Source organism: Citrus sinensis, chromosome 8 (genome assembly GCF_022201045.2).
Source record: "Citrus sinensis cultivar Valencia sweet orange chromosome 8, DVS_A1.0, whole genome shotgun sequence".
In the NCBI taxonomy this organism is placed as follows: domain Eukaryota; kingdom Viridiplantae; phylum Streptophyta; class Magnoliopsida; order Sapindales; family Rutaceae; genus Citrus; species Citrus sinensis.
In genome coordinates, this window is record NC_068563.1 from 13,522,474 (window position 1) to 13,547,153 (window position 24,680).

Below are 24,680 nucleotides of genomic sequence, written 5' to 3' on the forward strand. Positions count from 1 at the left end.
GAGAATTGGGTTGCTATAACTCCTTTTCAACTTGAAGCTCTTCTTGGGATGAAATAAGTTCCAACATTTTTCTTGACATATCAATAGGAATATCAACAATCTTTCTAGACCTTAAGTCGATTATTTTGCAGTATTCCTTACCATCTCTTCTTGGATTTTCGGTGTTGCTGGGTAAACTTTCTTGAGGTCTGCTACTTAGTGTTGTGGCAAGCTGTCCAATTTGGTTTTCAAGGTTTCTGAAATATACAACTTGACTTTGCACAATTGCTTCATTCTTCACAATGTATTCCTTAATAAGAGTTTCTAAGGAATTGAGTTGATCATTATTGATGTTTTCTTGCCCTTGATTTTACTGATGAAAACCAGGTGGTTGAGCAGACCTGTTCTATCTACTGGGTGTTGCAGCAGGTTGATTCTGGTTGCTCCATGAAAAATTTGGGTGTTGCTTCCATCCAAGGTTGTAAGTGCTAGAATATGGATTGTTCTGGTTCTGTCGGTTGAAGTTACCCACATAATTCGCTGATGTTGGATTCCCATGGCAATTTTCAAATAAATGCCCCTCTCCACAGTACACGCAAGAAATCTTAGCAGCTTGATTAACAGTTGCTGGAGCAGAGGTCATAACTTTTACCATATTGGTCAATGATGTTACTTGAGCTGATAGTGCTATAAATGCATCTACATTGTGTATTCCTGCTACTTCTCTTGATGTAGTTTGTCTAGTTGATGGCCATTGATAATTGTTATTAGCAATTCTCTCTAAAATTTCATATGCTTCATTATAAGATTTAGATAGTAACGCCCCATTTACTGATGCATTGACCATCAATCTAGTACTTGGATTCAACATATTATAGAAGGTTTCTAGCTGTATGCAGCAAGGAATACTATGATGAGGGCATCTCCTTAACAATTCCTTAATTTCTCAAGCCTCATACAAACTTTCATCTTCAATTTAATGAAAAGAGGTGAGTTCATTCCGTAATTTTGCATTCTTGGTTGGTGGGAAATATTTCATCAAAAACTTGTTAGTTAAGTCATTCCATATTGTGATGGAGTCTGGTGGTAAAGAGTTCAACCATGCTCTTGCTCGATCTCTCAGAGAGTAAGGAAAAAGTCTAAGTCTCAATACTTCCTGTGATGCTCCAGCAATTTTAAAACATCATTCACCTCCAAAAATAGCTTGAGATGGAGATGAGGATCTTCAGATGGTAGTCGGTTAAATTGCCCTACTGTCTGCAACATCTGAAACATCACTGGTCTGAGTTCAAAGTTGGTAGCTTCCACTTCAGGTCTGACTATTCCAAGGTGTACAACTTGAGGAGTTAACACAACATAAACCCTAATAGCTCTGTTTCTGTCATTTGCCATATAAATTATATTGTTGTTCTCTGGTTGTATTTGGTTAATTTGCCCATTTTGACCTTCTTGAGCATTGACAGGTTGTATCGGTCCGTGAGGATCTAAGTTTCCCAAATCTTGCAAATTATTCATTGTTACAGCAACTTTTGAATTTCTTTGTTCTCTTCTCAATCTCCTAGCGGTCCTTTCAATCTCTGGATCTAATTGAAATTCAACAAGTCTATATTTGCGCATGCAGTGGTCACATGTCCATCAAGTAAATAATCAAAATAAATTCCAAGATTGGCACTGTCAAAAGTAGTTTCACAACTAAAAAATAAACAATCAATTCCTGACAACAGCCCCAAAAACTTGTTGTTGATTTTAACTCAATTGCTATTGGAGTCAATGTGCAAGTATACACAACAAGTAATAAAGTGATGAGTAATCAAGATCGTCTCCACAGGGATTGATGCTACTAGAGTTGCTACATCAATCTCAACAATGCAATCTCTTTTCTAAATCAACTAAAGAGGATTAAAAAGATCAATTAACTCATAAAAATAACAACGCATCAACATAAAATGCAAAGACAATAAAACAAAATTTTCACGTTAAACACAAAGTTAAATCAATGCACATGTGGTAGTTGAGTGATTAAACTCTCTTAATGGGGCTGACTGTTTAGTTCATATCAAGTTCATTTGCTATAGCATATGCTATGGTACTGAGCAGAATTCTCATCCATCCTCAGCTATCGCATGTTGGACATCTCATACCTTTATGCAACCTAACAGTGACTAATTGTTATGTCAATACAAGATATGGCATTACTCCACTACTTGCTGGGACGATTCTAATTGTTCTATCCACTAGGGCGAGGCCAACCAAAGTCCCCGCAACTCAGTCAAAATTGAAACTCATACAAAATAGGAATGCTAGATCCACCAACACTAGTCGTAACATTAGGAGACAACCCAAAAAACTAACCTCATTCTTCATTATTGATCTCCATAACAAGTTGAATGCTCAACACTACCATGGGGAGGAAAAATTAGATGAGAATAGGTTATTCAATTATGTTGTGATTGTTGAACTCTACCACTTTTGTGAAAAGGTAGATAGGATTGTAAAAAGAAATGAGATCGTCGCAGAAAATCACTGGCACTATTATTCCCACCAGTTTTAATATGCCCCAAATCACATCCTGAAGGCCACACCAATCCCGCTAAAAACCTTTATAAAGGTCAAATGACCATTAAAGGCATCAATATTCATGCCATCCGTCACATCTTCCTTTATACTTTGAAGGATATAACTAAAGTGTGGTTTAATAATCTCTCTATTGAGATTGGCTTGTCATGGGAACAACTATAGTGGGGCTTTCTCACCAATTTCGAAATGCAAGAAAAGAATAATGGAGTTTCTCACTTATATCTAAAATAGTACAAAAGAAAGGCAAATCTTTAGATGGTTATGTCATATGGTTTCATAACAAGGTCCTGCATGCTAGTCTATAAGGTGATTTATATTTTAACTTATAATTTAATATTTAAATTTTATAGATTTTGCAACAAATATTTTAATTTTTTTTCTTCCATTCAGCATTCATATAATTTATTTGACTTGATTTCCGTCATGATGTTGTTACTACTGAAATTGCATATGAATAGTTGATACATTGATTGGCTTGTATATTATGAGATTGTAACAAGGTTGATGCATTTATTCACTTTGTTAATATAAAGAATTTTAGACTATTTAAGCATCAATGACAAGAAATGAAATTAACAAAAATTATGGTGCTGAAATGAATTTTGGCTTTGTCAAATCTTAGAGTCTTATTCACAAATGGTACTTTAGTTTCATCATCAAATTAAGATTATTTTTGTATTTACCACATTTCCCATGTTAATGCCACTTTTCATTTAATTAAACACTCTTTGCTCGTTTCTTTATTTTTGTTAATTTTATTTGTTAGTTTAAACAATGTTGTATTGGTTTGTTAATTTCATTTCTTGTCATTGATGCATAATTTGAATCAATGAATTGATACTCAATTAGTATAAAATTATGACAACTAAACTGAATTTCAAGTCTATTATGTTATTGGCACTATATTCAAATCAACCAAATTATAATGTTGAAATGAATTGAAAAAAAATATAGCTTAAGCCTTAATGAATACTTTCTGTTAAGTAATCTCAATTCGAAATTTTTATTTTTTTAAGAAATTTCTTAGTATTTGAATGAATCAAGATTGCTTATTTTCTTTATTTAACTTTTTTCAAATGTCATCTTTTTCAAGAGTTCAAGACAACATTGAATCTAAACTGAATGTGTCCAATCGTAAAGTTGAACAATAAGTTGAAAATGATTCACCAATAGAAGTCACTAGTGGAACGAAGAGGAAAAGGGCTTCATCATCAAAACCACCATAATAAAAACCAAGGAAAAAGATGGCAACAAGATCAGTGGTATGGTAGCATTCTACTCAATTTTCAAATAACTATGGCAAGTGCAAATGCAACTATTGTGGCTAAAAATTTGATTGTAGGACTATAGTGTAGGGAACTAGCATTTTAAGCACTCACTGTAAAGAATGGTGTAAATGCACAAGAGCTACCAAACAACTTTAACTCAAGATATTGGTAGTGAAGAACTTCTAGCAAGGGGATTTAGTTAGGATGCTTTCATACGAGTTTTGATGCGTATTGCTGTAGGTGTTAATGTGCAAGTGGACACAACAAGTAATACAATGATGAGTATCCAGATCGTCTCCACATGGATTGATGTTATAAGACTTGCTACAATAAAACTAACAGTGCAATTTAAGTCTAATTAAAGTAAAATAATTGATGAAATTGATGACTTAATGAAATTAAAAATGCAATAAGGAAAATCTAAAGTAAAACACAAAGATATACTCAATTGGAAAGGGTTAGTTGGGTGCTTAAATTCACATAATGATATTGACAGTTTTCAATTATGGTACTATTGCTACAGCATCTACTACAACACCGAGTATAATCTCTCATGCATCCTCAGTTGTCCCATGTTAGATATCTTATATCTATATGCAAACTAACAATGACCAATTGTTATGCTAACATTAGATATAATATTATGTGTTCTAGATTCTAATTGCCCTACAAGGTGAATTCCTATGTCTAGTTCTTCCATAATCTTAGATTAAGTATGGCTCTATTCAAATCGAGATTAACTCAACTTGAGAAACCCAATCTAAAATTATGTGTTGTCTTAATTTGTTCTACTAAGTCAAACCTTTTTTAGACTCCTTTTTAACTAGTATCCACTAAATGGGCGGTCAACCAAAATAGAGATTTGTAATAAGTAAAATCAAGACAAAATGCTACAGTAGATTCTAAGCAACACATATATAAGTCAAATAACCATTAAGTTTGTTTAACACCCAATTACATCAAAGTTTAGTTCATGATAGGTGATAAAATGGTAACAACACACGTTTTTGCCATCAAATACATTCCCAGAGAAAAATGAAAACAAGCAATAAAGAGTAGAAATTGAGATTCGCTAAATTCAAGACGTCCCTCTCTTAGGTTTTGGCGATTTCCCTTCTTTTTCTTAGAAATCCTTGCTGGAGCCCTCAACTTTCTCTTATTCTCTTCATTTTCTTTTTCTCTCTGTTGTTTTTTTGTGCGCGGTCCCTACTCTTGTTTCTTTTATGTGTGCTCGTTTTATATCTTGGAATTAGGACAACCAAAAGCATGTGACCACATGTCTCTTTTTAGCAACCTCATATCACATATCTTTTTGTGCTACCTATCACTGTTTTGTTTGCACATGACAGTGACAGTGCAATAACGACTGCAGCATGCTTTGCCTGTTAACAAGTGGGCAGTCTTGTCTGTATTTGCTCTTGGATTGCTGCAATAATTGCTACAACATCTTATCTGATTCAAACTTGTTTTAGTTCATCTGCAGACAAGTTCTTTGTCATTTCTACAAGGCTGCTACTACATCATCCATCCATAAAGCTCAGGCCTTTTAGTCACCTACAGTCATACACATAATCAGAGTACAAAGTGATCACAAACACAATCAATTTATCAAAATTAAACTTAAATACATGCTCATGCAAAAAGTAAATAAAAACACATTGTTTACTCTCTAAGTAATATTAGTTTACGTCTAGAAATGTCATGATAACTCTCATTTTATAAAGTTATAACACCTCAAACTTAAACTATTACTTGTCCTTAAGTGATGACAACAATACTAATACTTCAATCACGCAATCATGCAACAAACAACTTAGCTCTATCATCTAGATTGCTCGGATTCATCAGCCCTCAGATTTCATTCTTAAACATACAAAATTACCATAAGCAATTCTAGTTATAGGCTTAGGTTTTATTCTGTCCAGAGCGTGTGTGTAGCACTTTGATTAAGTTCTAGAGTTGTTGTAGCATCACTCAAGCATCAGATATGACTCAAAGAAAAAACAACAGAGACATTTCCATTTATAGGGAAATAAGGGTCATAAATGGCTTTAAACTGTGCTACAACAATCATCATTTTCTTCTTTTTTTTAAGACCCTTTAGTGTAATATCGACTTTTCATGTGAATGCCTATCACTTGTAATGATGACACCTAATTACCTTATCAATGTACAGATCAGAGTTGCTACAGCACAAACATCTAAGATATTATAACATAGTCTTTTCTTTAGATACCTTTAACTCAAGGTTGAACATGGAGCTGATGAACAGACCTTGCTACTTAGTATCCTAGACAGATGACTTATCTTGCTTTTGGGTTGCTACAATAATATTCTTAATTCTTGCTGCCTTTTTACTCAAGTATGCATATGGGGGTATATACTCAGCCCTGGTTACTCAGTACCTAAGTCATTGGAACATAATTTTATTTCATATCAAGCAAACTTTGTGATAATTTTGAAACAAATTTTAGGTTCCCCTAGACTTTAGCTCTTTTAACCTTAGAATGTTGATATTTTCTACATTGTTCTACCTAGTTTTCCTACAACATACTCATAAAACTCAACCAAAGCCTAAGTAAGTGTTAAGATAGAGTTTTAGCCCTCATCCATAAATTGTCTTTACTTGGAAGTCATTCAGCCTATATCTGATCACTTAATTCATCCTCATTAGGTTTTCTAATCCAAATACAAATACTAGATAAACAGAGTTACACACTCAATCACACATAGTCAAATAAACATCTATAAAATTAAAAAAAAAATCATGCACATTCATAACATACTGAAATCAAATTTCTCCACACACAACACAAACACATATATTGATAGACATATTACACCATAACACAACTCTTTCCTAAACTTGAGAGGTGTTATGTCCTCACATGCACTCAAAATAAATTAAAGGCATTTATGCATACACTTAAAATAAAGAAAAGCAAAATGAACAAGATAAAATAAATAAACGAAAAGAAAAGTTTCAGAAATTGCAAAACTAGACTGGGTAGCAGAGGATACTCCTCTATTGTTGAAAGCAATGCCTCAGCACTTGCTGTTTAAGGTCACTACTTCTTTCCTCCACTTTTCAAATGCTCTTTTAGTGAAGTTTCTTCTTCTGGTTTTTATTTGGACTGGTTTGAGGAGTTCCAGCAACTTTTATAACTTTGGGCATAGTTGGCTTTGTTTTCTTGGGTTCTGGTTCTTTTGGTACTTGTGATGCTGCAGCACCTCCAAAGGGTTATGCCCCTTTTCTCTTGCTGGATGCCCTTTGAGTTGGGACATGAGACTTCATAAGAGTCATCTTTGTGGTAGTTGGTAAAAGAGTTGTTGTTGTCGGTTATTCAGTAGTGATGCTAGCAATGAGTTCCTGCACGCTCTTCTTTTTGCTTTTTTTGTTCTTGTAGCTCTGTTGATGGCCTCTTTAATGGCTACATCAACATCCTATTGCTCATTTGTCTCAGACTCCTCATCGATCAAGATTTTTTCTTTTCCTTTGCTTTTAGGATTCACAATTGGAGGTTTCTCTTTCTTTTTCTCTTTATTTTCCTCTTCTTCATTATCTTCTTCCTTTTTTTCTTCTTCTACTTCAGTTTCAGTTCTTCTTTTTCTTGTTGTTCTTCTTTTTCTGACTCTTCTTCAGTCTCTACTTTTTCTTCTTCTACTACTGGAGCAGTCTCTACTGCTCTTTGGAAATTGATTTACTGTAGTAGAGACTCTAGGAAATCTATGTGTTTGCTCTTCATATTTATGGCAAATTAATGTTTCTATGCTTTAAGATGTAGTAAGTAAGTCCAAAACCTCTTATTCTCTTTTTTTTTTGTGCTTAGATGCATGCATTTAAGCTTTCACTGAGTTCCTGCAGTATCTTCCCAATTTCAATAACTTGCCATAATTTAATTATAGCGGGATGTTCCGGGATTGCTATAGCAGTTGGTTCACCAGCTGCTCTTTCTATTGTCCTACCTGTGAGAGCCCCTTCATTATTGATTCTTTCATCACTTACAATAAATTTTACTCTAAAAGTCTCACAAATGTCTATGATAAGTAAAGGAAATAGCAAGGCAACATACTTTTGCTTCTTGGTGGCACACTTTTTAATTTCTTGTTCTATGATGTTTCCAACATCAGCAGTTAACCCTTTTATAATAGTATAAAGAAGCATGATCCTATCTTGGGAAACTGTGGTTGTGTGTGTAGTTGGCATCAGTCTAAACTTCAAAAATTTTACCCAAACCTTAGCAATAGGCTTCAATTCTATCCTATTAACCACCCTACCCTCTTCATTCATCCACTCACCGCCTTCTACGGTTAGGGTTTTAAAGACCTTCCCCCCACTTCTTTACAGTCATATTCTTAGTAAATTTTGTATACTCACAATCAATAATAGCAGGCAAGTCATAAAAAGCATTGATAACTCGAGAATCTAAGGGGACCTAAATTTGCCTCACCAAAATGTTGCGTTGGTCTTACTGTAACATGTTAGAGTATAAGTATTTGACAATTAAAAGCACTGGGTCTCGGGGGTGAGCACAAAACTTAACCCAACCTCTCATTATTGCAGCAATGAAGATAATGTTAATCATCCCAGTTGGCTGTTTAGGAAACTGAAAACCCTTTTCCTCTAGAATTTTTCGTGGTTCGATAAAGTCTTTATATTTTTCCTCAAATTTGAAACTATAGAAACGCTCAAGGTCTTTCAATCTGCCAGCCCGGGCTTTGATTTTAGCCATTGCTGCAACAATTTAAATCAGTTTTTTTTTTTTATGTTGAGAAGATAAGAATGTGAGAAATAGATGTTAAGATATTGAGAGTTACAAACAACAAGAGAGAAAGTGATAGTGAAATTGAAGCGGTAAAAGTAAAATCCTAATTTATAGCAAAAGGAAAATTGAGAGAGAGAGAGAGAGAGAGATAAGTAAAATAATAAGTTTGGAATATTTTTTGAATTAAAAAAAATTAAATGGAAAGAAAGAGATGTGTCACAAAAAATCAAGGATTGCATTATTTTCATTTTCAAAAATACTAATCTGCTGACATAAGCATGTCAGCCACCAACGGTAAAAATTCAAGAATGACTGTTTGACGGTAAAAATCTTTGGTTATTGAGTTAGTAAAATAAGTCATTGTTGTTACATCCGATCAGTTGCTGCAACATAAATGGTAAATGCATATGTTGTTTGAGAAGCATTTTTCGTCTACAATGCTGTGAGTGATGTTGCTGCTATTTTGTCCAATTTTTTTTTTGTTTTTTAGTTTTGCATTCAAAACCTCCTCTTTTAGCTTCTACTTACTGCAATTTAATGACAAGAAACTAGGAGAAAATATAGAGGTTAGATGCACATTTTAAAATAACAAAAGGAGCAAATTAAACAATATTAAAAACTAAATTTGAGTGCTTTAAAAATTCAAAATAACTCCCCTTGTTGGGTTGCCTCCCAATCAGCATTGATTTAGGGTTTAGAACAAAACTCTACTTTTATGTCAACCATTTTCTATAAATAAAGACCTATCTTTAAGAGAACAAATCTTTGTATTATAAGGATATTAACCGCTTCAAGGAAAAACTCATATTCTGCCAATTTCTTCTTCTTTTTTTCCTTAGACAAATAATAACTTGGGCGTCAAATTGACTTTTGTAGGTATCCATATTGGCTCTAAGATCGATCTATACTATCAAGTTTTCTGCAACTACAAATTTGTGTGAAGATAAAGATTTCAACTCCTTCATTGGCATCATCTTTGGAGAATTTGCAAGTTGAAAGCCATTTTATCTCACTAAAACACATATAAATACCACCATACAATTACCTTTTTAGATTAGATTTGGTTGTAAATGGTTGTAATAAGAGGTATTTACTCATATATGCTCAATTAAAAATAGTTTATGTGTGCGAACCAAACTTTAAATATGATTAAAAAGGCAATAAAGCCAAGAAACCGATGTAAAACAAAGATTCCTCCTCCACTTGAGCTACTGGAATTAAAGGGCAATAAAATAAAAAGCTCACTTAATCAACATAAAACATTGAAATTTAGATATATGGTCAAAAGGGTCAAAATATTCTTTTAAATTGAGCTCAAGACCAATTTATCTATTATGTTATCTTTATCTTATTTATTGCAATTATGCTAATTCCCTAAGAGCTATGTTGACTTATTTACATTTCGGCTATTTTATTTATCCATGTTATTTTTTAATTTTTCCAGGAGTGAGGTTAAAGAAAACCCAAAATGCTTTGACACAACTGTTTTTGACCTATTAGAAAATAAAAGGGAAAAAAGAGTGCACATGTGCATATAATGATAAAACTACTTTCCCTCTTTAAAGGACAACCCTTTTTAAATTTTTTTTCATATACCACAAAATAAGAGGCTAATAAAGGAAAAATTAACCTAAACAAATCAGGAAAAACAATAGCCAATGGTTAGGCTTTCCAAAAATAAATTTCCTACAACTTCCTAAAGTGAAATACCCCATTGAAGAGTATGCGAAACATGAGAAGAATCTGTTGTAACATTTTATCTTGATTTTACTTATCGCAAATCTCTATTTTGGTTGACCTCCCAATTAGCGGATACTAGTTAAGAAAGAGCTTAAAAAATGTCCGACGTAGTGGAATAAATCAAGACAATACATGGGGTTTTAGACATATTTTGGAGGAAAGGAAAAGGGAAAAATCTATCAAGAACAATAGATTTATTTTTTACGATAAATGGGGTACCACACTAGGTCGTTGTGTATGATGTTTCGAAGATTTGAATAAGGTAAAGAGAGTAAGAGGCTAGTGATGACGGCAAGAGGCCAGAGTCTGAAAATGAGGTCTTTTGAGACAAGTTTTAAGCCTACAAAACAATGAAAAAGAGGTTAGAGGTGAAGCCGGGGTGGCCTAGCGTCCACACTCCGATACTCAAGTTAGTAACTCAAGCTTTTTTATGATGGTGAGAGCTTGTCAGCCCTCTGAAAATAATGACTTAAGGTTGAAAAGGACCCTAGCCTTTTTTTTGTAGAGTGTGTGTGATATAGAATGATGAGAATAAAACCTAGATGCCTTTATATATAGAGTACCCCGGCTGCCACGTGGCGCATTTTAAATGGTTATCGATTGTCTTTTTCGAAGATTTTTTTGTCATTTTACCTTTTTTTAAATGATTTTTGGGCCATTGGGAGCATGCTTGGGGAGCAAGAAGGTTTTCATGGCGTAATTTATCATTTTGGACACGTGGTGTGTGCTGAAGAGTGGTCTAAGATACCTCAGCAGAGGTTGTCTGGTAGGGCGGTTGAGGACCACTGTCCTTGGTGCAGCGTCCTTTACTTTTTTACAGTGGTGACAGTCAGCTATCGCTACTTTTTCAGCAAGATATTCTGGTATTTAATTTTCTCAAAATCGCATATTATCTTTTAAGCGACGAAGACTTCTCTCATGACTGACTTTTTAGAAACTTTTCCTTCATCGTTTCGCATCTGATCCATTAGGTACCAAGCTTACAGTGTAGGTCGGGTATCGAGTTTACGGTGTAGGTCGGGTACCTTGGGTATTCTCATTTGTAGTGTAGGTCAAGTACCTCATTGCGTACAGTGATCACTTATAGTCATGGCGCCTCATCGACACGTGACATTCTACTATAATTTTTTATGTTTCTTCCCAAACACATGGCTTTAGATTGGGCTTCTAAAGTTGAGCTAATCTCGATTTGAATAGGATCATGCTTAATCTAAGATCAATGAATAACTAAACATGGGGATTCACCTTGTAGGGTAATTGGAATATACAACGCATAATGTTATATCTAATGTTAGCATAATAACTGGTCGTTGTTAAGTTGCATATAGATATAAGATATTCAACATGCGACAGTTGAGGATGCAAGAGAGATTCTGCTTAGTGTTGTAGTAGATGTTGTAGTAACAGTATCATAATTGAAAAACAACTAATATCATTAAGTGAGTTTAAGTACTCAACTACCCTTTCCCATTGAGTATGTTTTTGTGTTTGATTTTAGATTTTTCCTTATTGCGTTATGTTTATTACACTTTTAATTTTATTAGGTCATCAATTTCATTAATTATTTTATTTTAATTAGACCGAAATTGCATTGTTAAATTTGCTGTAACAAGTCCTATAACATCAATCCCCGCGGGAACGATCTAGATACTCATCATTATATTACTTGTTGTGTCCACTTGCACATTGACACTTACAGCAATACGCATCAACAAGTTTTTGGCGTCGTTATCGGGGATTGAATGCTTATTGTGATTTGTGAAGTCAATTTTAGTTGGTGCCAATTTTAGTTTTCTTTTAATTTGTTTACTGTGTTGAGAGAAGTGCTTTGGCAACCCTTTCATGCGTATGTATAAACCTATTGAATTCCAGTTTAATACAGAAATTGAAAGAACTGCAAGGAGATTGAGAAAAAAGCATAGAAATTGAATATCTGCTATAGACATGGATGATTTGCAAGATATGAAGAATTTGAACCCTCGAGGAGAAATATAACAAGTTAATGCATGAGGAGATCAAGAACGTCAGAATGGGCAGAATATTCATGGGTAACCAGGGAACAAAAATATTATCTACACTACAGATGATAGAAATATATCCATTAGAGATTATGCAGTGTTGACCCTTCAAGCCATAAATCATAGAATAGTTAGATCTAAAGTGCAAGATGCTAATTTCGAGTTCAAACTAATGATGTTTCAGATACTTCAAAATTTAGGGTAATTCAATGGATTGCTATCAGAAGATCTTAATCTTCACCTTAAATTGTTTTTAGAAGTAAGTGATGCTTTCAAGATTGCTGAAGTATCACAAGAAGTGTTGAGACTCAAGATCTTCCCATTTTCTCTAAGGGATCGAATAAGAGCATGGTTGAACTCTATACCATCTGGCTGGTAAATTTTTAATGAAGTATTTCCCACCTACCAAGAATGCAAAATTAAGAAATGAGATCACATCTTTCTATCAACTTGAAGATAAAAGCTTGTATGAAGCATGAGAAAGATTTAAAGAGTTACTTAGGAGATGTCTTCATCATGATATTCCTTACGGTATATAGTTAGAAATTTTCTACAATGGTCTTAACCTAAGCACTAGTTTGATTGAAGATGCTTCAGCAAATAAGACCTTGTTATCTAAATCTTACAATAAAGCTAAAAACAACTATCAGACAAGCTACAACAATAAGAATAGTAGGAGTCCACAATATAAATGCCTTGACAACATTATCAGCCCAACCAACTTGGTTGACAGTTGCTGGAGTAGTAGTCATTGCCTTCACTATATTTGTTAATGAGAAGTGCATCTGTTTGATAATTGTCCTAGAAATCTTATCTCAGTCAACAATGTGGGCAACTACAACAGACAGAATCAGAATAAACTTACAACCCTGAATGGAGACAACACGCAAACTTCTCATAGAGTAATCAAAATCAACATATTGCCGCACTGAGTAGACAAAACAAGCCTGCTCAACCACCTAGATTTCACCAACAAAATCAAGGGTAAAGAAGCACCAGCAATAATCAACTCAGTTCTCTTGAAGCTTTGATTAAGGAGTACATTGTGAAGAATCAAGCGGTTGTCCAAAGTCAAGTTGTACCCTTAAGAAACCTAGAAAATCAGATTGGACAGCTTGTTATAGTATTAAGCAATAGACCTTAAGGCAGTTTACTAAGCAACACAGAGGATCTAAGAAGATAAGGTAAAGAACATTGCAAAGTGATTAACCTAAGATCTGGAAAGGATGTTCATATCCTAGTTGGTGTACTAAAAAGAAGAATTGAACCCATTTCAACCCAAGAAGAAATTTAAGTTAAAGGGAAGCCACAACTCCCACTTTCTATGACACTTGTGAGATCAGCCAAATTGTAGCATCTGCAAAAAATAATGATCCAGTACATGTTGGTGAAGATGCCATAGCACCAACCACATTAGTCCAGAACGTGGTAAAAGAAAAGTAGTCCATACAACTTGCTACAGTACAATAGTTCAGGCACCCACCACCTTTTCCTCAAAGATTCCAAAAACAAAAGTAAGACAAGCAATTCAATAAATTCTTGGAAGTGTTGAAACAGCTACATATCAACATTCCTTTTGTGGAATCTTTAGAACAAATACCAAATTATGTGAAGTTCTTGAAGGATATTTGGCAAAGAAAATAAGGCTTGGAGAGTTTGAAATAGCTACTTTGACACAAAAATGCAGCTATATGCTTCAAAATAAAATACCTCAAAAGCTAAAGAATTCAGGAAGTTTTACAATCCTATGTTCTTGAGGAACTAAATACAGTGGTAAGGCACTTGTGATTTAGGAGCTAACATTAATCTCATACCTCTATTAGTGTTCAAGCTATTGGGAGTTGGAGAAGTTAGACTAACATCAGTAACTTTATAACTTGCTGAAAGATCTCATGTCTGTTCAAAAGGCAAGATTGAAGATGTCTTGGTGAAAGTGGATAAATTTATTTTTTTAGTGGATTTTATAGTATTGGACTTTGAGGCAGATAAAGAAGTACCAATCATTTTATATAGACCTTTTTTAGCCACAAGAAATACTCTAATTGATGTGTAAAAAATAGAACTGATAATATGGGTTAATGATCAACAAGTTATATCCAATGTGCTAAATGCCAAGAAGAGTCCTAATGATGTTGAAGACTGTAATTTTATCAGTGCTGTGGATTTTACTGTAGCAGAGAGATTTAACAGTTGCTGCAGTAACGAAAAATCTAAGCTGTAACATTTGAAGAACTTAAAGATGAAAATATTTAAACAGGTGACATAACATGGCTAGGAGAGAAGCAACCTTCAGAACTGACAAGCACTTTAAATCTCTTGATCTTTCAAACAACTCTTCTGTTCTCTCTATTGAGTCACCTCCTATTTTAGAATTAAAACTTTTACCTTCACATTTGAAGTATGTTTATCTTAGTGACAATGACATGTTTCCTATAATCATTTCATCTTCTTTAAATGCAAAACAAGAAAAGCGTTTGGTGGATGTGTTAGGGAGATACAAAATGGCCATTGGATGGACCACAACAAATATCAAAAGAATCAACCCCTCTATACGCATGCACTAGATTTTGCTGGAGGATTGCTTTAATAACTCTGAAGAGCACCAGAGAATATTAAATCCCATCATGAAAGAAGTTGTGAGCAAATAAATCATCAAATGGCTTGATGTTGGAATTATTTACCCAATATCAGACAGCTCATAGGTAAGCCCAGTACAATGTGTTCCAAAGAAAGTTGGAGTAACAGTTGTAGCAAATGAAAAGAATAAGCTCATTCTTACAAGAACAATAACTTGATGGAAAGTCTGCATAGATTATAGAAAGTTAAATAAAACCATAAGTAAGGATCATTTTCTATTCCCTTTCATAGGTCAGATGCTGGACATACTTGTTAGAAAAGAGTGCTACTATTTCTTGGACGGACACTTAGCCTACAACCAGATGTCTATGGCACCAAAGGATCAGGAGAAGACAACATTCATTTGTCCCTATGGAACCTTTGCCTTTATAAGGATGCCATTTGGTCTGTACAATGCTTCAGCAACTTTCCAAAAGTATATGATGTCTATTTTTTTTAGATATGGTTGAGCAAACACTTGAGGTATTCATGGATGATTTTTCAATTTTTAGGGAACTATTTATTGATTGTTTGCATAATCTAGAAAATGTGCTTAAGTGATGTAAAGAGATAAACTTAATGTTGAATTAGGAAAAGTGTCATTTCATGGTATAAAAAAAGTTAGTCTTAGGCCACAGGGTCTTTAGAAAGGGAATAGAGGTGGATAAGGTAAAAATATATGTGATTGACAAACTTACAGCACCTACTTTAGTCAAGGGTATAAGAAGTTTCTTAGGACATGCTGGGTTCTATAAAAGGTTTATTAAGGATTTTTCTAAAATATCCAAACCTTTATGCATGTTGCTGGAGCATAATAGACCCTTTAATTTTGATAAGAATTATTAAAAGCCTTTGTTGAATTGAAGAAAGCCCTTGTTATAGCACCAGTTGTTGTAGCGCCCAATTAGAGTATGCCTTTTAAGTTTATGTGTGATACTAATGATCACACTGTTGGAGCAATGCTAAGGTAGAGGAAAGACAAGATTTTTCACTCCATTTATTAGACCAGAAAGACCATAGTTAATGCACAACTCAACTATACCACCACTGAAAAAGAGTTACTAGTAGTTATTTTTACATTTAATAAATTCAGAGCTTATTTGGTTGGCACCAAAGTAACTGTTTATATGGATCACTAAGTTATAAAGTATTTGATTTTAAAGAAAGATGCCAAACCAAAGTTGATTAGGTGGATTATTTTACTACAAGAGTTTAACTTAGAGATCAAAGACAGAAAATGAACTAAGAATCAAGTAGCAAATCATCTTTAAAGTTTGGAAGCAAATGCAAGCACTCTAACTAAGCAAGATATAAAATAAACTTTTCCTGATGAGCAGTTGCTAACGATATAGCATGCACAAATGCTGCAACAATCTGGATTTTCATGGTATATAGATTTTGCTAATAACGTAGTGAGTGGCTTATTACAATCTGATTTGAGCTACCATTAGAAGAAGAGATTTGTCCATGATGTCAAAAGCCATCAGTGAGATGAGCCCTACTGGTACAAGATGTGTTCAGACTATATGATCATAACATGTGTTCCTAATGAAGAAATTTCAAACATTCTACAGCCTTGTCATGCTGCAGCATATGATGGACACTTTAGAGGACATAGAACAATAGCAAAAGTTCTTCAATCAGGTTATTACTGGCCTTCTATTTTTCGAGATGCTTATGAGTTTGTTAAATGCTTTGATAAGTGCCAAAGAACGTGAAACATATCTCAAAAGCATGAAATGCCACTAACCAACATCTTAAAAGTTGAACTTTTTTATGCATGGGGAATAGACTTTATGGGACCATTCTCATCCTCTTTTGGCAACTTATATATCTTAGTTGCTATGGACTATGTATCCAAGTGGGTAGAAGCTACAACATTGCCAACAAATGATGCCAAGGCAGTGGTAAAGTTCCTTCAAAAGAATATTTTCTCAAGATTTGTACTCTTAGAGTTATTATTAGTGATGAAGGAATATATTTTTGTAACAAAATGTTTGATGCAGCATTGGCTAAGTATGGAATCAAACATAAGGTTGTTACAGCATATCATCCACAAATAAGTGGTTAGGCATAAGTGTTCAACAAGAAGATAAAAAAAGATTCTAGAAAAAGTGGTGAATCCTAATAGAAAAGATTAGTCTATTAGACTAAATGACTCCTTATAGGCTTACTGAACAATTTACAAAACTCACAGGCAAAAATGTCTCCATACAGAATTATTTACGGTAAAGCTAGCCTTTTGCCATTAGAGCTGGAGCACAAAGCATATTGGGCAGTTAAACAACTAAACATGGATATAATGGCTGCAATAGAGCAAAGAAACGTACAACTTTGTGAGATAAAAGAGTTACAGTTATTCTTCTATGAAAATGCAAAAAAAAAAGGACCAAGTAATGGCATGATAAGCAATCCAACAGAGGGAGTTAATTTCAGGCCACTAAGTCTTGCTCGACAACTCGCAATTAAAACTATTCTATGGAAAATAAAGTCTAGACAGTCAGGACCTTTCAAATTTATAAAAGTTTATCCTCACGGGGTTGTTGAACTTTAAAATAAAATGATGGGTCATAATTTAAGGTGAATAGGCATAAAGTGAAGAACTACATGAAAGTTGCTGTGAACAACCCAAGAGAGGATCTATTCTTAAAGGATCCAGCTTAAACAATCAGGGACTCTTCTGATAAAATTACAGTCTTCAACATCATTAGGACTCTTCTTTGCATTTAGCATATTGGATATAACTTGCTGATCATTAACTCGTATTATCAGTTCTATTTTTTACACATCAATTAGAGTATTTCATGTGGCTAAAAAGGGTCTATATAAAATGATTGGTACTTCTTTATCTGCCTCAAAGTCCAGCGCTATAAAATCCACTGAAAAAATAAATTTATCCACCTTCACCAAGACATCTTCAATCTTGCCTTTTGGATAGACATGAGATCTTTCAGCAAGTTATAAAGTTACTGATGTTAGTCTAACTTCTCCAACTCCCAATAGCTTGAACACTAATAGAGGTATGAGATTAATGTTAGCTCCTAAATCACAAGTGCCTTACCACTGTATTTAGTTCCTCAAGAACATAGGATTGTAAAACTTCATGAATTCTTTAGCTTTTGAGGTATTTTATTTTGAAGCATATAGCTGCATTTTTGTGTCAAAGTAGCTATTTCAAACTCTCCAAGCCTTATTTTCTTTGCCAAATATCCTTCAAGAACTTCACATAATTTGGTATTTGTTCTAAAGATTCCACAAAAGGAATGTTGATATGTAGCTGTTTCAACACTTCCAAGAATTTATTGAATTGCTTGTCTTACTTTTGTTTTTGGAATCTTTGAGGAAAATGTGGTGGGTGCCTGAACTATTGTACTGTAGCAAGTTGTATGGACTACTTTTCTTTTACTATGTTCTGGACTAATGTGGTTGGTGCTGCGGCATCTTCACCAACATGTACTGGATCATCATTTTTTGCAGATGCTACAATTTGGCTGATCTCACCAGTGTCATAGAAAGTGGGAGTTGTGGCTTCCCTTTAACTTAAATTTCTTCTTGGGTTGAAATGAGTTCAACTCTTCTTTTTGGTACACCAACTAGGATATGAACATCCTTTCCAAATCTTAGGTTAATCACTTTGCAATGTTCTTTTCCTTCTCGTCTTAGATCCTCTGTGTTGCTTGGTAAACTGCCTTAAGGTCTATTGCTTAATATTGTAACAAGCTGTCCAATCTGATTTTCTAGGTTTCTTAAGGGTACAGCTTGACTTTGGACAACCGCTTGATTCTTCACAATGTACTCCTTAATCAAAGCTTCAAGAGAACTGAGTTGATTATTGCTGGTGCTTCTTTACCCTTGATTTTGTTGGTGAAATCTAGGTGGTTGAGTAGGCTTGTTTTGTCTACTCAGTGAGGCAACATGTTGATTTTGATTACTCTATGAGAAGTTTGCGTGTTGTCTCCATTCAGGGTTGTAAGTGTATTCTGATTTTGTCTGTTGTAGTTGCCCACATTGTTGACTGAGATAAGATTTCCAGGACAATTATCAAACAGATGCACTTCTCATTAACAAATATAGTAAAGGCTATGACTACTACTCCAGCAACTGTCAACCAAGTTGGTTGGGCTGATAATGTTGTCAAGGCATTTATATTGGGACTCCTACTATTCTTATTGTTGTAGCTTGTCTGATAGTTGTTTTTAGCTTTATTGTAAGATTTAGATAACAAGGTCCTATTTGCTGAAGCATCTTCAATCAAACTAGTGCTTAGGTTAAGACCATTGTAGAAAATTTCTAACTATATACCGTAAGGAATATCATGATGAAGACATCTCCTAAGTAACTCCTTAAATCTTTCTCATGCTTCATACAAGCTTTTATCTTCAAGTTGATAGAAAGATGTGATCTCATTTCTTAATTTTGCATTCTTGGTAGGTGGGAAATACTTCATTAAAAATTTACCAGCCAGATGGTATAGAGTTCAACCATGCTCTTATTCGATCCCTTAGAGAAAATGGGAAGATCTTGAGTCTCAACGCTTCTTGTGATACTTCAGCAATCTTGAAAGCATCACTTACTTCTAAAAATAATTTAAGGTGAAGATTAAGATCTTCTGATAGCAATCCATTGAATTACCCTAAATTTTGAAGTATCTGAAACATCATTAGTTTGAACTCGAAATTAGCATCTTGCACTTTAGATCTAACTATTCTATGATTTATGGCTTGAAGGGTCAACACTGCATAATCTCTAATGGATATATCTCTATCATCTGTAGTGTAGATAATATTTTTGTTCCCTAGTTACCCATGAACATTCTGCCCATTCTGACGTTCTTGATCTCCTCATGCATTAACTTGTTATATTTCTCCTCGAGGGTTCAAATTCTTCATATCTTGCAAATCATCCATGTCTATAGCAGATATTCAATTTCTATGCTTTTTTCTCAATCTCCTTGCAGTTCTTTAAATTTCTGTATTAAACTGGAATTCAATAGGTTTATACATACGCATGAAAGGGTTGCCAAAGCACTTCTCTCAACACAGTAAACAAACTAAAAGAAAACTAAAATTAGCACTAACTAAAATTGACTTCACAAATCACAATAAGCATTCAATCCCCGATAACGGCGCCAAAAACTTGTTGATGCGTATTGCTGTAAGTGTCAATGTGCAAGTGGACACAACAAGTAATATAATGATGAGTATGTAGATCGTTCCCACAAGGATTGATGTTATAGGACTTGTTACAGCAAATTTAACAATGCAATTTCGGTCTAATTAAAATAAAATAATTAATGAAATTGATGACCTAATAAAATTAAAAGTGCAATAAACATAATGCAATAAGGAAAATCTAAAGTCAAACACAAAAATATACTCAATGGGAAAGGGTAGTTGAGTACTTAAACTCACTTAATGATATTAGTTGTTTTTCAATTATGATACTGTTACTACAACATCTACTACAACACTAAGCAGAATCTCTCTTGCATCCTCAACTGTCGCATGTTGAATATCTTATATCTATATGCAACTTAACAACGACCAGTTATTATGCTAACATTAGATATAACATTATGCGTTGTATATTCCAATTACCCTACAAGGTGAATCCCCATGTTTAGTTATTCATTGATCTTAGATTAAGCAAGATCCTATTCAAATCGAGATTAACTCAACTTTAGAAGCCCAATCTAAAGCCATGTGTTTGGGAAGAAACATAAAAAATTATAGTAGAATGTCACGTCTCGATGAGGCGCCATGACTATAAGTGATCACTGTACGCAATGAGGTACTTGACCTACACTACAAATGAGAATACCCAAGGTACCCGACCTACACCGTAAACTCGGTACCCGACCTACACTGTAAGCTCGGTACCTGATGGATCAGATGCGAAATGATGAAGGAAAATTTTCTAAAGAGTCAGTCATGAGAGAAGTCTTCGTCGCTTAAAAGATAATATTCGATTTTGAGAAAATTAAATACCAGAATATCCTGCTGAAAAAGTAGCGATAGTTGGCTGTCACCTCTGTAAAAAAGTAAAGGACGCTGCACCAAGGACAGTGGTCCTCAACCGCCCTACCAGACAACCTCTGCTGAGGTATCTTAGACCACTCTTCAACACACACCACGTGTCCAAAATGATAAATTACGCCATGAACGCCTTCTTGCTCCCCAAGCATGCTCCTAAGGGCCCAAAAATCATTTAAAAAAAGGTAAAATGACAGAAAAATCTTCGAAAAAGACAATCCATAACCATTTAAAATGCGCCACGTGGCAGCCAGGGTACTCTATAAATAAAGGCATCTAGGTTTTATTCTCATCATTCTATATCACACACACTCTACCAAAAAAAGGCTAGGGTCCTTTTCAACCTTAAGTCATTATTTTCAGAGGGCTGGCAAGCTCTCACCATCATAAAAAAGCTTGAGTTACTAACTTGAGTATCGGAGTGTGGATGCTAGGCCACCCCGGCTTCACCTCTAACCTCTTTTTCATTGTTTTGTAGGCTTAAAACTTGTCTCAAAAGACCTCCTTTTCAGACTCTGGCCTCTCGCTGTCATCACTAGCCTCTTACTCTCTTTACCTTATTCAAATCTTCGAAACATCATACACAACGACCTAGTGTGGTACCCCATTTATCGTAAAAAATAAATCTATTGTTCTTGATAGATTTTTCCCTTTTCCTTTCCTCCAAAATATGTCTAAAACCCCATGTATTGTCTTGATTTATTCCACTAAGTCGGACATTTTTTAGGCTCTTTCTTAACTAGTATCCGCTAATTGGGAGGTCAACCAAAATAGAGATTTGCGATAAGTAAAATCAAGATAAAATGTTACAATAGATTCTTCTCATGTTTCACATACTCTTCAATGGGGTATTTCACTTTAGGAAGTTGTAGGAAATTTATTTTTGGAAAGCCTAACCATTGGCTATTGTTTTTCCTGATTTGTTTAGGTTAATTTTTCCTTTATTAGCCTCTTATTTTGTGGTATATGAAAAAAAATTTAAAAAGGGTTGTCCTTTAAAGAGGGAAAGTAGTTTTATCATTATATGCACATGTGCACTCTTTTTTCCCTTTTATTTTCTAATAGGTCAAAAACAGTTGTGTCAAAGCATTTTGGGTTTTCTTTAACCTCACTCCTGGAAAAATTAAAAATAACATGGATAAATAAAATAGCCGAAATGTAAATAAGTCAACATAGCTCTTAGGGAATTAGCATAATTGCAATAAATAAGATAAAGATAAAATAATAGATAAATTGGTCTTGAGCTCAATTTAAAAGAATATTTTGACCCTTTTGACCATATATCTAAATTTCAATGTTTTATGTTGATTAAGTGAGCTTTTTATTTTATTGCCCTTTAATTCCAGTAGCTCAAGTGGAGGAGGAATCTTTGTTTTACATCGGTTTCTTGGCTTTATTTCCTTTTTAATCATATTTAAAGTTTGGTTCGCACACATAAACTATTTTTAATTGAGCATATATGAGTAAATACCTCTTATTACAACCATTTACAACCAAATCTAATCTAAAAAGGTAATTGTATGGTGGTATTTATATGTGTTTTAGTGAGATAAAATGGCTTTCAACTTGCAAATTCTCCAAAGATGATGCCAATGAAGGAGTTGAAATCTTTATCTTCACACAAATTTGTAGTTGCAGAAAACTTGATAGTATAGATCGATCTTAGAGCCAATATGGATACCTACAAAAGTCAATTTGACGCCCAAGTTATTATTTGTCTAAGGAAAAAAAGAAAAATAAATTGGCAGAATATGAGTTTTTCCTTGAAGCGGTTAATATCCTTATAATACAAAGATTTGTTCTCTTAGAGATGGGTCTTTATTTATAGAAAATGGTTGACATAAAAGTACAGTTTTGTTGTAAACCCTAAATCTAAAGACACTTATCATCATTTTAGATCAGTACACAAGTATATGGATTTATGTGGGGGATTTGTATGTTATTCCCTGTATGTCCTTTTTTCCCCTTTTTCTTATGCTTTTGATCATGGTTTCTTTAGGTCATAGGTCTATAACAATATTGAACATAGGTCATCCTTTTGCTTTTATTTTCCTTTGTAAAATACTTATAAGAGTTCTAACCCAGATGTCTTCTTACTTGAAATAATCCTTCGTGAATCCTCGTGAGTTGCTTGAAAGAGACACATGACAAGAGGTGGTTCCCTAGGGAATTGGGTACCCACAACTCTTATAAAATAAACCAATAAAATTGAACATGTGCTTATGTGGCATAAGCTTGAACAATTAACGACAATTTAATTGGTTAATAGTTTAAATATTTGTTTTATTGAAAATTATTTAAAATAATGTGAACTTGTTATAATACTTTTTTGAAAGTAGAAGTAAAAATATTACCACTTTTTTTTTTATATAAATTACCACCCTTAATATAATGTGTGTTTACAAAAAAAAAAAAAAATCAAAGCCTAGAACTTAGCTTATAACGTCATCCACCAAAAATATACATACAATATATGCCATAAAAATCAATCATTTATGCTATGCTAAGTTTCAGTAAAAATAATAAGAACACCCAAAGTTGGAGAATTCGGAGATGTGTTGTGGAACATTGAAGAAAAGAGAAATTAGATAACTTAAAATCATGTGATCACATCATAAAACCATGGAATGAAGGAATAAGTGTCAAACATCATGTAATTCATTAAAAATCACATGATAAAAGTCTAACTGAGGATAACAGTTATAAAGCACTTTAATACAGGGTACGGACTAGATTGAATCTTAAAAATAAATAGAAAAGATTAGATGTGATAAGAACTGAACTCACACTAAGACTGCGTTTACTTTTTGTATTGGAGTGGGAATTCTAGGATTGGGAGTGGGAGTAGGTTGTTTACTTGCACAAGAATGGAAGCATGGAAGGAAGATCAGAATCCAATTTATGTGTTTACTTTGTCTTGGATTGGGAGTAAATAGTTTCAAATTACAATTTTATCCTTATGTAAAGAATTATAGTTTTTAATCATAAAGTTAATAAAAAATATATTTAATGAATAAACATTTATTTTATTATATTTGTAAATTTGTAATAATTATTAATATTCTTAATTATGAACATCACAAAATTTTTTATTTTAATTATATAAATTAAAAATTGTTGATAAGGGCAATATAAATGAAATATTTTTACTATTAACATAGTATGAAATTAATATTTTCTTAGAATAAACTATTTATTAGTATTAATTATTAATATTAAATAAATATAATACTATTATTTTTTAAATAAATATAATAATATTATATTTTCAAATAAAGATTGTATATAGTAATATGATTAATTCTCTATTAATATAATAATATTATTTTTAAGTAAATTAAACTTAGAATCAAACCCAATTATTATTTAGTTAAATATAATAATATTATTTAAATATTTATTAAATATAGTTGTAGTAAATTTAATAAAAAGAAGGGTAAATATAAAATGAAACATTATTTTATTTTATATATTTATATTAAATTTATTAATATAATATTATTCAGTACAAAATTAATATTTTCTTAGAATAAACTATTATTATTATTAATTATTAATATTAAATAAATATAGTACTTTTATTTTTAAAATAAATATAATAATATTATATTATTAAATAAAGATAGCATATATTTATTAATTCTCTATTAATATAATAATATTATTTTTAAGTAATTTTAACTT

The 24,680-nt window shown here is 33.2% G+C and overlaps 3 non-coding genes across 3 annotated transcripts; 2 read left to right on the forward strand and 1 right to left on the reverse strand.

Annotated features, from left to right (window-relative positions):
• The first annotated feature begins 884 nt into the window (after positions 1-884).
• On the forward strand, positions 885-989 carry LOC112496085 (small nucleolar RNA R71). Its single transcript, XR_003062543.2, has one exon. It is a non-coding gene; the product is annotated as a small nucleolar RNA R71 (small nucleolar RNA).
• Positions 990-12,764: 11,775 nt separating this feature from the next.
• LOC127899623 (small nucleolar RNA R71) lies at positions 12,765-12,871 on the reverse strand. The gene has a single exon (XR_008051500.1). It is a non-coding gene; the product is annotated as a small nucleolar RNA R71 (small nucleolar RNA).
• A 6,403-nt stretch (positions 12,872-19,274) lies between these two features.
• Positions 19,275-19,381, forward strand: LOC112496087 (small nucleolar RNA R71). The gene has a single exon (XR_003062545.2). It is a non-coding gene; the product is annotated as a small nucleolar RNA R71 (small nucleolar RNA).
• Positions 19,382-24,680: the final 5,299 nt, after the last annotated feature.